General features: G+C 49.4%; 4 non-coding genes across 4 annotated transcripts; all 4 read right to left on the bottom strand.

The window, feature by feature from the left end:
* Positions 1-3,424: 3,424 nt before the first annotated feature.
* TRNAL-CAG (transfer RNA leucine (anticodon CAG)) lies at positions 3,425-3,508 on the bottom strand. The gene has a single exon. It is a non-coding gene; the product is annotated as a tRNA-Leu (tRNA).
* A 4,970-nt stretch (positions 3,509-8,478) lies between these two features.
* Positions 8,479-8,562, bottom strand: TRNAL-CAG (transfer RNA leucine (anticodon CAG)). Its single transcript has one exon. It is a non-coding gene; the product is annotated as a tRNA-Leu (tRNA).
* A 5,120-nt stretch (positions 8,563-13,682) lies between these two features.
* On the bottom strand, positions 13,683-13,766 carry TRNAL-CAG (transfer RNA leucine (anticodon CAG)). The gene has a single exon. It is a non-coding gene; the product is annotated as a tRNA-Leu (tRNA).
* Positions 13,767-13,841: 75 nt separating this feature from the next.
* TRNAL-CAG (transfer RNA leucine (anticodon CAG)) lies at positions 13,842-13,925 on the bottom strand. The gene has a single exon. It is a non-coding gene; the product is annotated as a tRNA-Leu (tRNA).
* Positions 13,926-13,939: the final 14 nt, after the last annotated feature.

The raw sequence follows: 13,939 nt of genomic DNA, 5'->3' as shown, positions 1-13,939 counted from the left end.
AAAAAGAATTTCGTGAGAAACACGGTCAAAGGCTTTCGCCAAATCTAACTGCATCATGGCTATCTGACCACCGAGTGCATCAACACATTCTAGTACGGTTCTTGCGACATGTATATTCGTGGCAATCGATCGACCCTTGATGCCGCACGTTTGATGAGACCCAACCAGTTTTTTTTATTACGCTTTGCAGTCTTTTTGCTAAAACCTTCATATACACCTTGTAGTCAACATTGGTGAGGCTAATCGGTCGATATGACCCCACCAACAGTCGTTTTTCCGGATCATCTGTCTTGGGTATTAGCACAATGTGCGATGTAGCGAAAGACAATGGAACAGTATTACGTTCATAAGCTTCAGTGATTACATCGAGCATAAACTGAGCCGCATACTGCTGAAAAGTTTTAAAGAAGGCAGCGCTTAGACCATCCGGCCCAGGGGCCTTCCCAGGTGTCAGGTCATCTATTGCAGATTCTATCTCCTGCAACGTTATCGGTGTTTCTAGGCGCGCTTTACTTTCGTCATCCAGTGCAGGCATCAGTCTTAGAAAATCTGTTTGAAAGCCGCCTACAGTCTCAAGCTTAGCGCTAAGCAGTTCTTCGAAGTGCTCTGCTACGGCACGCTGAATATCTTTAGCATCTTCAGTGATATAGCCGGCATACCTTATACTCCTTATTTCTTTCTGGCAGGCGTATCTTTTCTCGTCTGCTAGGGCTCGTTTTGTCGGCACTTCTCCAGCCCAAAGTTTTTCAGCCCTTGCACGTATGACAGCCGCTGTGTATCTTTCGCTGTCGATTGTTTCCAGCTCACTTTTAAGCTCTCGTATTTTACTGGCGAAATGCCCTGGCACAGTACTTTCCATGCTCAAAAAAAGAGCAAGTTGTTCATTCAGTTCTTTTTCTTTTTCTTTCTCTTTGTATCGCAGCTTACTACTCTTTTCTATTGCTTTCAATTTGACCCACTCTTTGAAGCTGTCCCATTCCGCTGCAAAACTTACTGGTCGCATAGCAAGACGATTTTCAAACTCTGTCTTAACTTCAGTAAGGAACTCTTCATCGGCAAGAAGTTTGGCATTCAGTTTCCATAGGTACCAGTTAAATCGCGATTTCTTTCCTTTGCGACCAAACACTGCACTCACGAGACAATGATCGCTGAAAGACACAGGTTTGACATCATATGCAGTACATAGGGAAACAAGATCTACCGAGGCATACACCCTGTCCAATCTGGCATGGCTATCTCGCTGAAAGTGCGTGAACTCTGGCTGGTTTCCAGTGGAGAACACACTACCAACATCTTCAAGGCTATACTCATGTACAAGTGCATTCAACAGCTCGGAGCTCCTGTCTCTTCGAGGTTTACACTTGGCCGCTCGGTCCACAGCTGCGCACACACAGTTGTAGTCACCAAGTACAAGCAAGATTTTCTCGACCTTCAACCACAACTCAATAGACTGAAAAAACAATTCACGCTCACGCCCTGAATTGGGAGCATACACACACACAACACGCCAGCATAAATTAGAGTAGGTAAAATCGGTAACCAAAAGCCGACCACTTGGACAGGCAAAAACGGACTCTACGCTTACTCCCAGCGTGTTACGTATAAATAAAAGGCACCCACCCGATACACCAACAGAATGGCATACACACACATAAAAGTTTGTTTGAAAAGAAGCCACCATACGGTCAGTGCTTTCTTGGCTCTCAATCTTTGACTCTTGCACAGCTGCTATATCTATATCATTATCCACAAGGAGGCGACTGAGCTGGCATTGTCGCCTTCTCGCTCCCAGTCCTCTAACATTCAAAGTAGCTACGTGTAACGGCGAATTAAGCTTGAGAGTCATGTACTAGAGAGAGACGCCAGTACCGGCATGGTGCCTACCTTCATGGTTGCGTGGCCTCCGCTTCTGACAAACAGCGGCGTATGCATGCATGTAATGTCCTGCCAGCAGAATGTCGGGATGCATTCAAACGAAGTCCAAGCCCATTGTTTCATTTTTGCTAACACACGCACCACTTGGTTGTAGAAGGTTCGTGACGCTGGTCGGTAGGCAGCCGACCCACAAATCGTTAAGGTCTCCACAAAAAATACGGAGGCGGTTTCCCCGCCTGCCGCGTGTCAGCCGAGAAGTTCGGCTTCGGTCTTAACGTGGCTCTTCGGATGCCAGAAGTTTTCGGCGGCGGCTCACCACAAACACCGCCTGGCAGCTGAGTCTCCTCGACGCTTTCCTCATGCGGACGTTTCGCGGCAATTAAGGCTGCTGTCTCCGGCCCAACCTCCATGGCATCAGTACAGGAAGGCTCAGTACTGAGATGATCCTCAACGTCAGAAAATTTGGTTAAGTCTTCTGACCCTTCCTTTGACTCGCTTTCATGGTCCTGGGATGGAACGTTCAAGACATGCCGAGGTTCATTCTTTTCATTTGAGACCATCACCTTACCCTTTGTTAAAACCGTCATGGAAGGCGCGTCCTGTTTCGTTGACTGACCTCTAATGTCAGCAGCCTCCTCCGCATCCGCCTCGTCCATAATTAACTCGGACGAGTCTTCGCTGGTCCCAGGTCCGGCAATGCTAGCGTAGGTTCGTGCACACTGGTTGTCTTCATGCCCGAACCGTCGGCAGGTTCCGCAGCGAGGAACCCGGCACTCTTTGCGGATGTGACCCGTACTCCGGCAGCGTAGGCACAACGGGGGTCTGCCTGGCACAATGACGAGCGCGAGCTCACCGCTAACATTGAGCTGATGCGGCAGGTCGTCGAGCTTCATGCCAGCTTTCAGCTTCAGCGTGACGAGTCTAGTTGTAGAGCCCTTTTCCAGCATACCTTTAACACGCCAGCGCTCCCGGGAAACGTCTGACACCTTTCCGTACGGCGCAAATGCAGCACGAACATCTTCATCTGGCACGTTGTGAAGTAGCCAGTGAAGCTTGAGTCGCACGTCCTGGTTCGCCGGGTCAATCACCAAGCAGCGACCGTTTTTCACAGACAGCTCACCTACACTGACAATCTTGTTGACGGCTTCAGTATCCTTGAGAGTGACGGCCCAGACGTGGCTCATCCGATACGCCCCCATAGCGATAACATCGGGGATTAGCGAGTGTTGTGCTAAAGCATCCCGGAAATCTTCCACCCGGTACGGGCGGGCCCTGATATCGGCGTGCAAAAAAACGGTATTCAAAACAAACCGACCTGTTGGAAGTGCAGGCAAAACGACCTGGTAAGTGTTGTCCTTTTCAGCAGTCCTGTTACCGCGGCCTGACATGGCCGCTGAAGCCGCTCCTGAGGAGCCCTGCATCCTGCGTCCGTTCACTGGCGTGGCCGGAAGCAGAATCGCTCGGCCATCCTGACAATACAAGCCGAATCGAAAGCGCGAGTGAGGGGATCCTTTGTTGCACATTCTTGTAAAAAAAGAGACATCAACGCTGTCAGAAGTGGGATTCGAACCCACGCCCGGAATACCGGACTGCGACCTGAACGCAGCGCCTTGGACCGCTCGGCCATCCTGACTTTTTTTTTTTTTCTTTTTTTTTTCTTTATTGCCTGGCTTTGACACAAATACACTGCATTGGAACTCAAAACATCATGAACAAAGGAATAATATATGTACACTAAGGTAGTTAGCGTTGCCTAACACCCACTGAGGGGCAGGCATTGTCATGTTAAAATTCCTTGAGCACCGTCAAAGGTTCCAGCTTTGACAGCCACTCAGGAGCACATGGTTGCAATTTAAGCACGTCGAGCCATCGCTGCACACTTTCACGGAAATACATGCGGGCTGGCCGTGCATCTGGATCGCAGTGATAACCAGCCATTCGTGCGCGCCATATACTGTGGAGGCACATTAACATAACCTGGTCTAACGGCATATCATCGTGGTTATCCAATGGCAAATACCTAATGCCATGGGAATCAAGTGGCAACTGTTTTTTTATTGTCCTTTGCAGAACATCCCACAAATATACCCCCTCCCAGCAATGCAAAAACACGTGATCTATTGTCTCTGGCTGTTTGCAGATGAGACATTGGGCCCCCCACGGTAGGAACATACCCTTTTCCTCCATAAATGATTTTACACTCAAAGTACCGGTATGTAGCATAAAGAAAAACGTTTTAGCTCCCGGAGCAACTTGCATTTTCTTTACGCGTTTTAATACATTACTTCCGGTGCCTCCATAGTATAATGCTCGGTACAAGGGCACCGGGAAGACCACTTCACAAACATCCTTGTATAATGTTCTCCTGTTAACATTACTTAAATACTCTTTCGAAAACCGTGCGCTTAAGAATTTTGCGCTCAAAACAATTTCCCTAAAGAATCCAAAAAGAGAACCCGACATACTTTGAGTATAAACTACGAAATCAGGCAAAGCTCGACCAAGTCTTTGTTGACACACTGTGCGCAGGAATGGATCGCTGGCATCCCTAAAAAACATAAACCTGTTGACAATCTGTCGCACAAACAAATGACCCAGACCAAGCCCCCCATGCTTCACCTGCCGGAACAAATTTGTCCGACTGCACCTCTCCCAACTCGAGGCCCAAACAAACACCGCAAAAACTCGATGCAATTTTTGCACATTTACACGGGAGCAATGCAACACTTGCATAACATACCATAGCTTACTAATTAAAAACAGGTTGAAAACTGCGGCTCTTGCAAATATTGATAATTGAGCGCTTTTCCATTTCTCCGCTTTTTCACGGGTTTCTTTGACCTGCTCTAGCCAGTATGGCTCGCTTTCCTTGTAAAATTTCAAGGGCACACCCAAGTACTTTGAAGGCGTTGTAACCCACGATACATTAGCGAAAGTGTCGGGGGTCAGCTGCCATTCTCCGTGCCAAAATCCCAGGCACTTACCCCAGTTAACTTTACTCCCTGTGACTTTGCTAAAATGTTTTACCACATCCACTGTCCTCTTTATACTCTCTTTATTCACACAAAATACCGCAACGTCATCTGCGTAAGCCAGCAATTTGACTTCTGACTCCTGCAGTCGAAAACCATCAATGTCATTGTTTTGTAGGATGCTTAAACACAAACTTTCAATATAAATGCCGAACAAAAGAGGGCTGAGGGGGCAACCTTGGCGCACTGAACGTCGTACGTTGATGGGGGCCTCCAGTGACTTATTGACAATTAATCTCGTAGTGCAGTTACGGTACGCCAAGGCCACTCCCTCTCGAATAACAGAGCCGACATTAACATAGTCTAATATACTGAACAGAATAGTATGCGCCACACAATCAAAAGCTTTCTCCAAGTCCAACTGCAGTAACGCAACACATGCATGAGTTGCATCGCAGCATTCGAGCACACTTCTCGCTTTGTGAATGTTCTGAAAGATAGATCGCCCTTTGATACCGCACGTTTGGTGAGGGCCCACTAGTTCGCATATAACCGTTTGTAGTCTGCCAGCAAGCACCTTCATATAAATCTTGTAATCAACGTTTGTCAGAGCAATGGGCCTGTAAGACGACAACTGCCTAAGCTTATCTGGTTGGTCAGTTTTCGGAATAAGTACTGTGTGCGACGATCCGAAAGACGCAGGCAGTGCCTTCAGTTCATACGCTTCATTAAATAAGGCACACAACAAAGGAGATAGCTGTTCCTTGAACGCTTTATAAAAAGCCGCACTCAGGCCATCAGGCCCGGGTGATTTCCCTGGGTTTAAATTTTCTATTGCCTGCTGCACTTCTTTTTCGCTTATTGGCCGCTCCAGTCTTTCTTTTTGTTCCTCGTCAATTTTTGGCATCACGTCAAGAAAGGATTCTTTAAAACGGTCCAAATAAACCTCTCGGGAAGAAAATAGATCTTCATAATACTCCCGGAAATCTTTCGCGATTCCTTCGTTATCGGTTTCTGTGCGTCCTGCCCAATCTACCTCTGCCACGTGATTTCGCCTTGCATTTGCTTTTTCTATTCCCAACGATCTTTTTGTCGGCGTCTCATCCATGGCCAATTTTTCCGCTCTTGCACGCACTAACGCTCCTTGGTATCTGTCTTCTTCTATCAAGTTAATCTGTTCTTTTATTTTTCGAATATCCTCTATCCATCTGCCGGGTGCCTTACATTCCTGTTCGTGTAGTTTTGCAAGCAAAGCCTTAAGCTGGGTTTCTGTAATTTTCTTCTCGTACACCAGGCAACTTGATCTGTCAATGGCTTTAATTTTAATCTGTTCCTTGCACAACTCCCACTGTTTCCAGATTTCGAGCAAAGTCCCTGGCCTCACTTTAATCAATTCATTCAATACCACGCGTCTAAAGGCATCATCATTAAGCAATTTATTGTTAAATTTCCATAACTCCCAGCTAAATGCATTGCTTCGTTTTTTGGTGCCGAATAAGCATTGCACCAAACAGTGATCCGTGAATGTCATAGGCACAACTCGGTATTCATTGCATGAAGGAATCAAATCCAGCGACGCGTAAATTCTGTCCAGACGCGCGTGGCTAGAACCTTGGAAGTGCGTGTACTGAACGGCACGCGGTCCTTCCAAGCAATCAGCCACATCCTCCATATTCCATTCGCTTGTTAACTGGCATAACATTTCAGTGCTCTTGTCTCTGAATCCGCGTGTGCTGGTTTTGTCTCGAGCATTCAGTACACAGTTAAAATCGCCCAGCAATACTACCTGCCTTTCCGTACTTAACTGCTGCATAACATTCTCGAAAAACACTGTTCTTTCCTCCACACAGTTAGGAGCGTACACACAAATAATGCGCCACTCAACACCGCTGTATACACAATCAGCCAATACACACCGTCCAGAAGAGCATGAGGAGTAGCCCTTTACAACCAGACCAGGCAGCTTTTTGACAAACAATACACACCCGGCCGATGTCCCAACTGCGTGGCTAACAATGGCGTAAAATCTAGCCGTGAAACGTCGCACCATGCTCCCGGTCTCTTCCTCCCCGTCAACCTTAGTTTCTTGCACGGCAAGCACGTCAATATCGTGGTCAATTAAGAGCCGATGCATCTGGCTCTGCTTCTTTTTGCCTGCCAATCCCCTGACATTTAACGTGGCTACTCTTAAGGTGGTTTCGGGCGCCATTTTCATCAAGGGTGAAGAGACCGAAAGCATGGTGCTTACCTTTCCCGTCTAGCGCGTTGCTAGACGCCGTCGTTTGATCCATCCCCGTCCGGTGCGAGCGGCTGACCCGGCAGCAGGGGCACTTTATCCGCTACCCGTCTCTCTGATGAAATGTTTGGCCGCGGACGTAGCCTGGACCGCCGGGATTGCCCCGTTTTTGCTGGTGGCTCGTCGACGCTGGGGGCTGACGCCTGGATACCTTCGGGTTCGGACTGTGTGTGGGATCGCTTGGCTGGGGCTGGGACGCCTGGCTTACGAACACCGCTGGTGTCTGAGTGCTCCTCCCCATTATCCTGTTCCATGCCGTTTGAAGGCTCAAGTGACGGGCCTTCCTCATTGCTAGGGAGCTGAGGTGCAGAGTCCGCTCTCCCAACATCCCTCGCAGCATTGCCGCTTTCTGCCGAGTCCACCGACGAATCCGTCTCCCGTGTCTGCGTTCGCACCTCTCCGGCACCCTTCGCCGCCTCCTCCGCCTCGACCACGTCCATGGTGAGCTCCGCCGACCGTTCCGCAGTTCCATGTCCCGCTGCCGAAGCGTACGAAAGCACACAGGCTGCCTCGTCATGACCGTAGCGTCTACACTTTGGACAACGCGGCACCTTACATTCTCGTCGAACGTGACCGGTACCACGGCAGCGCAGGCACTGCATCGCTCGCCCAGGCACCACGACAAGGGCCAGCTCTCCGGCCACTCGCAGCTGGTGAGGTAAGTCATCGACCTTAATCCCGGGTTTCAATTTCAGGAGCACAGTCCTCGTGGTGGACCCCTTCTCCCTGACGCCTTGAACTCTCCACCTCTCCCGGGTCACCTCGGTCACCTTCCCAAAAGCCGCAAAAGCCGTCCGTATGTCGTCGTCTGCCACACCGTACAACATCCAGTGAAGTCGCAGCTTCACCTGTTGGTCCTCGGGATCGATAATGAGGCAACGGCGTCCCTTAACTTCGAGCTCCTTGAAAGCCGCCAGTTTCTTCGTTGCTTCTGTGCTGCTTAACGTGACCGCCCAAACATGGTTGATCTGATACGCCCCCAACGCCACAACGTCGGGGAGCGCACCAGCGTTGGCAAGGGCGTCGCGGAAATCCTCGACCCTGTATGGCCTGACTCGCACATCGCCGTGCAAAAAAAGCGTGTTGAAAACAACGCGTCCGGTGGGCAAAGTTGGCAGAATAATCTGATATTCGCTATCATCCATGTCCTCAAGCCTGTTTCCGCGGCTGGAAATGGCCGCTATCGCCGCTCCGCTGGAGCACATGATTCTGCCACCGTTCACTACGGTATCCGGAAGTAGAATGCTCGGCCATCCTGACAATACAAGCCGAATCGAAAGCGCGAGTGAGGGGATCCTTTGTTGCACATTCTTGTAAAAAAAGAGACATCAACGCTGTCAGAAGTGGGATTCGAACCCACGCCCGGAATACCGGACTGCGACCTGAACGCAGCGCCTTGGACCGCTCGGCCATCCTGACAATACAAGCCGAATCGAAAGCGCGAGTGAGGCGACCCTTTGGTGCACATTCTTGTAAAAAAAGAGACATCAACGCTGTCAGAAGTGGGATTCGAACCCACGCCCGGAATACCGGACTGCGACCTGAACGCAGCGCCTTGGACCGCTCGGCCATCTTTTTTTTTTTTCTTTATTGCCTGACTTTGACACAAATACAACGCACTGGAAAACAAAACAACAGGAACAAAGGAATAATATATGTACACAAAGCTAGTTCGCGTTGCCTATCCCCCACTGAGGGGCAGGCATTGTCATTTTAAAATTCCTTGAGCACCGTCAAAGGTTCCAGCTTTGACAGCCACTCAGGAGCACATGGTTGCAATTTAAGCACGTCGAGCCATCGCTGCACACTTTCACGGAAATACATGCGGGCTGGCCGTCAATCTGGATCGCAGTGATAACCAGCCATTCGTGCGCGCCATATACTGTGGAGGCACATTAACATAACCTGGTCTAACGGCATATCATCGTGGTTATCCAATGGCAAATACCTAATGCCATGGGAATCAAGTGGCAACTGTTTTTTAATTGTCCTTTGCAGAACATCCCACAAATATACCCCCTCCCAGCAATGCAAAAACACGTGATCTATTGTCTCTGGCTGTTTGCAGATGAGACATTGGGCCCCCCACGGTAGGAAAATACCCTTTTCCTCCATAAATGATTTTACACTCAAAGTACCGGTATGTAGCATAAAGAAAAAAGTTTTAGCTCCCGTAGCAACTTGCATTTTCTTTACGCGTTTTAATACATTACTTCCTGTGCCTCCATAGTATAAAGCTCGGTACAAGGGCACCGGGAACACCACAAACATCCTTGTATAATGTTCTCCTGTTAACATTACTGAAATACTCTTTCGAAAAACGTGCGCTTAAGAATTTCACGCTCAAAACAATTTCCCTAAAGAATCCAAAAAGAGATCCCGGCATACATTGCGTATAAACTACGAAATCAGACAACGCTCGACCAAGTCTTTGTTGACACACTGTGCGCAGGAATGGATCACTGGCATCCCTAAAAAACATAAACCGGTTGACAATCTGTCGCACAAACAAATGACCCAGACCAAGCCCTCCATGCTTCACCTGCCGGAACAAATTTGTCCGACTGCACCTCTCCCAACTCGAGGCCCAAACAAACACCGCAAAAACTCGATGCAATTTTTGCACATTTACACGGGAGCAATGCAACACTTGCATTACATACCATAACTTACTAATTAAAAACAGGTTGCAAACTGCGGCTCTTGCAAGTATTGATAATTGAGCGCTTTTCCATTTCTCCGCTTTTTCACGGGTTTCTCTGACCTGCTCTAGCCAGTAAGGCTCGCTTTCCTTGTAAAATTCCAAGGGCACACCCAAGTACTTTGCAGGCGTTGTAACCCACGACACATTAGCGAAAGTGTCGGGGGTCAGCTGCCAGTCTCCGTGCCAAAATCCCAGGCACTTACCCCAGTTAACTTTACTCCCTGTGACTTTGCTAAAATGTTTTACCACCTCCACTGTCCTCTTTATACTCTCCTTATTCACACAAAAAACCGCAACGTCGTCTGCGTAAGCCAGCAATTTGACTTCTGACTCCTGCAGTCGAAAACCATCAATGTCATTGTTTTGTAGGATGCTTAAACACAATGTTTCAATATAAATGCCGAACAAAAGAGGGCTGAGGGGGCAACCTTGGCGCACCGAACGTCGTACGTTGATGGGGGCCCCCAGTGACTTATTGACAATTAATCTCGTAGTGCAGTTACTGTACGCCAAGGCCACTCCCTCTCGAATAAGAGAGCCGACATTAACATGGTCTAATATACTGAACAGAATAGCATGCGCCACACAATCAAAAGCTTTCTCCAAGTCCAACTGCAGTAAAGCAACACACGCATGAGTTGCATCGCAGCATTCGAGCACACTTCTCGCTTTGTGAATGTTCTGAAAGATGGATCGCCCTTTGATACCGCACGTTTGGTGAGGGCCCACTAGTTCGCATATAACCGTTTGTAGTCTGCCAGCAAGCACCTTCATATAAATCTTGTAATCAACGTTTGTCAGAGCAATGGGCCTGTAAGACGACAACTGCCTAAGCTTATCTGGTTGGTCAGTTTTCGGAATAAGTACTGTGTGCGACGATCCGAAAGACGCAGGCAGTGCCTTCAGCTCATACGCTTCATTAAATAAGGCACACAACAAAGGAGATAGCTGTTGCTTGAACGCTTTATAAAAAGCCGCACTCAGGCCATCAGGCCCGGGTGATTTCCCAGGGTTTAAATTTTCTATTGCCTGCTGCACTTCTTTTTCGCTTATTGGCCGCTCCAGTCTTTCTTTTTGTTCGTCATCAATTTTTGGCATCGCGTCAAGAAAGGATTCTTTAAAACGGTCCAAATTAACCTCTCGGGACGAAAATAGCTCTTCATAATACTCCCGGAAAGCTTTCGCGATTCCTTCGTTATCGGTTTCTGTGCGTCCTGCCCAATCTACCTCTGCCACGTGATTTCGCCTTGCATTTGCTTTTTCTATTCCCAACGATCTTTTTGTCGGCGTCTCATCCATGGTCAATTTTTCCGCTCTCGCACGCACCAGTGCTCCGCGATAACGGTCTTCGTCATTCAGTTGAAGTCTTTGTTTTATTTTTCTAACGTCGTCCATGTATAACCCTGGCGTGTTACACTCCAGGGCTAACAATTTATCTAGCAAAGATCTTAAATGCATTTCATTTTGTTTTTCTTGAAATCGTATGCAGCTGGCCTTTTCTATAGCTTTGATTTTAATTTGTTGCTTACACAGTTCCCATTCTTGACCCAGTTCGTGGGTGTCCTCCTGACAAATATTACCAATTTCTTCTTCTACTAGTCTGGTGAATTGCTCGTCATTCAGCAGTTTATTATTTAACTTCCACAATTGCCAATTAAAACCGCTACCTCCCTTTCTTGGTCCAATTGTACACTGAACCATGCAGTGATCTGAGTACGTTACCGCCAAAACATAATAATCCTGGCATTTTGGAGCCAGTTCTGCGGCCACATAAATTCTGTCAAGGCGGGCGTGGCTAGCACCCTGAAAATGTGTATACTGAACCCGTCGCTCGCTCGTGAGACACTCTGCAACGTCTTCCAGTGCAAACTCGTCAATCAAGCGCGAAAGCACCTCTGTGCTACGATCCCTAAATGTACGAAGGCTAGTTTTGTCACCGGAGCTCAGTACACAATTGAGATCCCCCAGAAAGACAAGTTGCTTATCCGTGTTTAAATACCCTTCAACAAAATCAAACAAAGCAGCCCTCTCATCAACTACCGTAGGTGCATATATACAAACAGCACGCCACTCAGCCGAGCAAAAACTAAAATCGATGACCACACCCCGACCCGACGGAAAAGAAGCATGCGACTGCACTACAAGACCCGGCAACTTCTTCACAAACAGGACGCATCCAGCAGAAGTACCGACTGCATGGCTGACAACTGCGTAAAACCGCGACGTGAAACGTTGCACCATGCTCTCGGTCTCTTGTTCACCCTCGACTTTTGTCTCTTGAACTCCAAGTATATCGATGTCATTTTCATTTAAAAGGCGCAGGACCTGGCTCTGCTTCCTTTTTGCTGCTAGACCTCTCACGTTAAGGGTCGCAACCTTTAGTGACAGTACATAAGCCATTTTCTTAGAGTGAAAAGAGGCCAAGAGCTTGGTGCTTACCCTTCACGTCTAGCATGGCGCTAGACGCTTTCGTTGACGCCAGAGCCATGAGGTTGGACTGGCAGACCTTGTGACGGGGGCGGCTTTTCGGCAGCTCTCCTGTCCGTCGAGACATTCGGTCTTGGTTTGAAGGTCGCCCTCCTCCCTATTGGCGTTTTTATCGGCGGCTCGTCGTTGCTAGCTGCCTCTGCCTCATTCGTCTCACTGGCGCTCCCGTCGTGGGCACGCTTCGCAGGGCCCTGGACGTTGGTCGCTCGGCCGCTGCTCCCTTCGAGGGTCCCCCGTCTGCCCGCAGACTCCGGAAGTTCAATTTTTGAGCTCTCGGCATCGCTCACCGTTTCTTTCTCCGACGGTCCGTTGCTTGGCAGTGCCACTTCCCTGTCTGGTCCACCGAGCATCTCGTCGCCACCCCCCGGGGGCACTAACATGCCTGTCGTTGCTGCCATCCTCTCATCCTCTCCGACCCCTTTTGCGGCCTCCTCCGTCTCTGCGACGTCCATTCGGTGTTCCGTCATGTCCGCCCTCGCTGTTGGTGCAGTAGCCACTGCATACGTTCGTACGCAGTCTTCCTCCGAGTGGCCAAACCGCTTACACGTCGCACACCGCGGAATCCTACATTCCCGGCGCACATGACCGGTCCCGCGGCAGCGCAGGCACTGCATGGGCCGCCCAGGCACCACAACAAGGGCCAACTCCCCTGCTACTCTTATCTGGTGAGGCAGATCTTCTATCTTCATCCCAGGCTTCAACTTCAGAAGCACGGTTCTCGTTGTTGAGCCCTTTTCGTGCACTCCCTGGACTCGCCACCGCTCACGGGTCACTTCCGTCACCTCACCGAACGCCGCAAAAGCTGTTCGGATATCCTCATCCGCCACGCCGTGCAACATCCAGTGGAGCCGTAGCTTCACCTGTTGGTCCTCCGGGTCAATGACGATACACCGTCGACCTTTCACTTGAAGCTCCTTGAATGCTAGCAGCCGCTTGGTTGCTTCCGTGCTGTTCAAAGTCACCGCCCAGACATGGTTTATTTGGTAAGCCCCCAAGGCCACCACGTCTGGGAGCGTACCAATCTTGGCCAGGGCGTCCCGGAAATCTTCAACCCTGAAGGGTCGCACTCGTACGTCACCGTGCAAAAAAACTGTGTTGAAAACAACACGTCCGGTGGGCAGATGCGGCAAAATAATCTGATATTCCTTGTCGTCGTTTTCCTCAAGCCTGTTACCGCGGCCAGCCTGGGCCGCAATCGCCGCTCCGCCGGAGCTCATCATTCTGCGTCCGTACACGCCGGTGGCCGGAAGTAGAATGCTCGGTCATCCTGACAATACAAGCCGAATCGAAAGCGCGAGTGAGGGGATCCTTTTGTTGCACATTCTTGTAAAAAAAGAGACATCAACGCTGTCAGAAGTGGGATTCGAACCCACGCCCGGAATACCGGACTGCGACCTGAACGCAGCGCCTTGGACCGCTCGGCCATCCTGACAATACAAGCCGAATCGAAAGCGCGAGTGAGGCGACCCTTTGGTGCACATTCTTGTAAAAAAAGAGACATCAACGCTGTCAGAAGTGGGATTCGAACCCACGCCCGGAATACCGGACTGCGACCTGAACGCAGCGCCTTGGACCGCTCGGCCATCCTGACAATACAAGCCGAAT

Source organism: Amblyomma maculatum, chromosome 1 (genome assembly GCF_055883805.1).
Source record: "Amblyomma maculatum isolate TAMU_Amacu chromosome 1, ASM5588380v1, whole genome shotgun sequence".
NCBI classification, from domain to species: Eukaryota; Metazoa; Arthropoda; class Arachnida; order Ixodida; family Ixodidae; genus Amblyomma; species Amblyomma maculatum.
The sequence above is the reverse complement of the archived record's forward strand: the minus strand, read 5'-3'. Positions and strand labels throughout refer to the sequence as shown.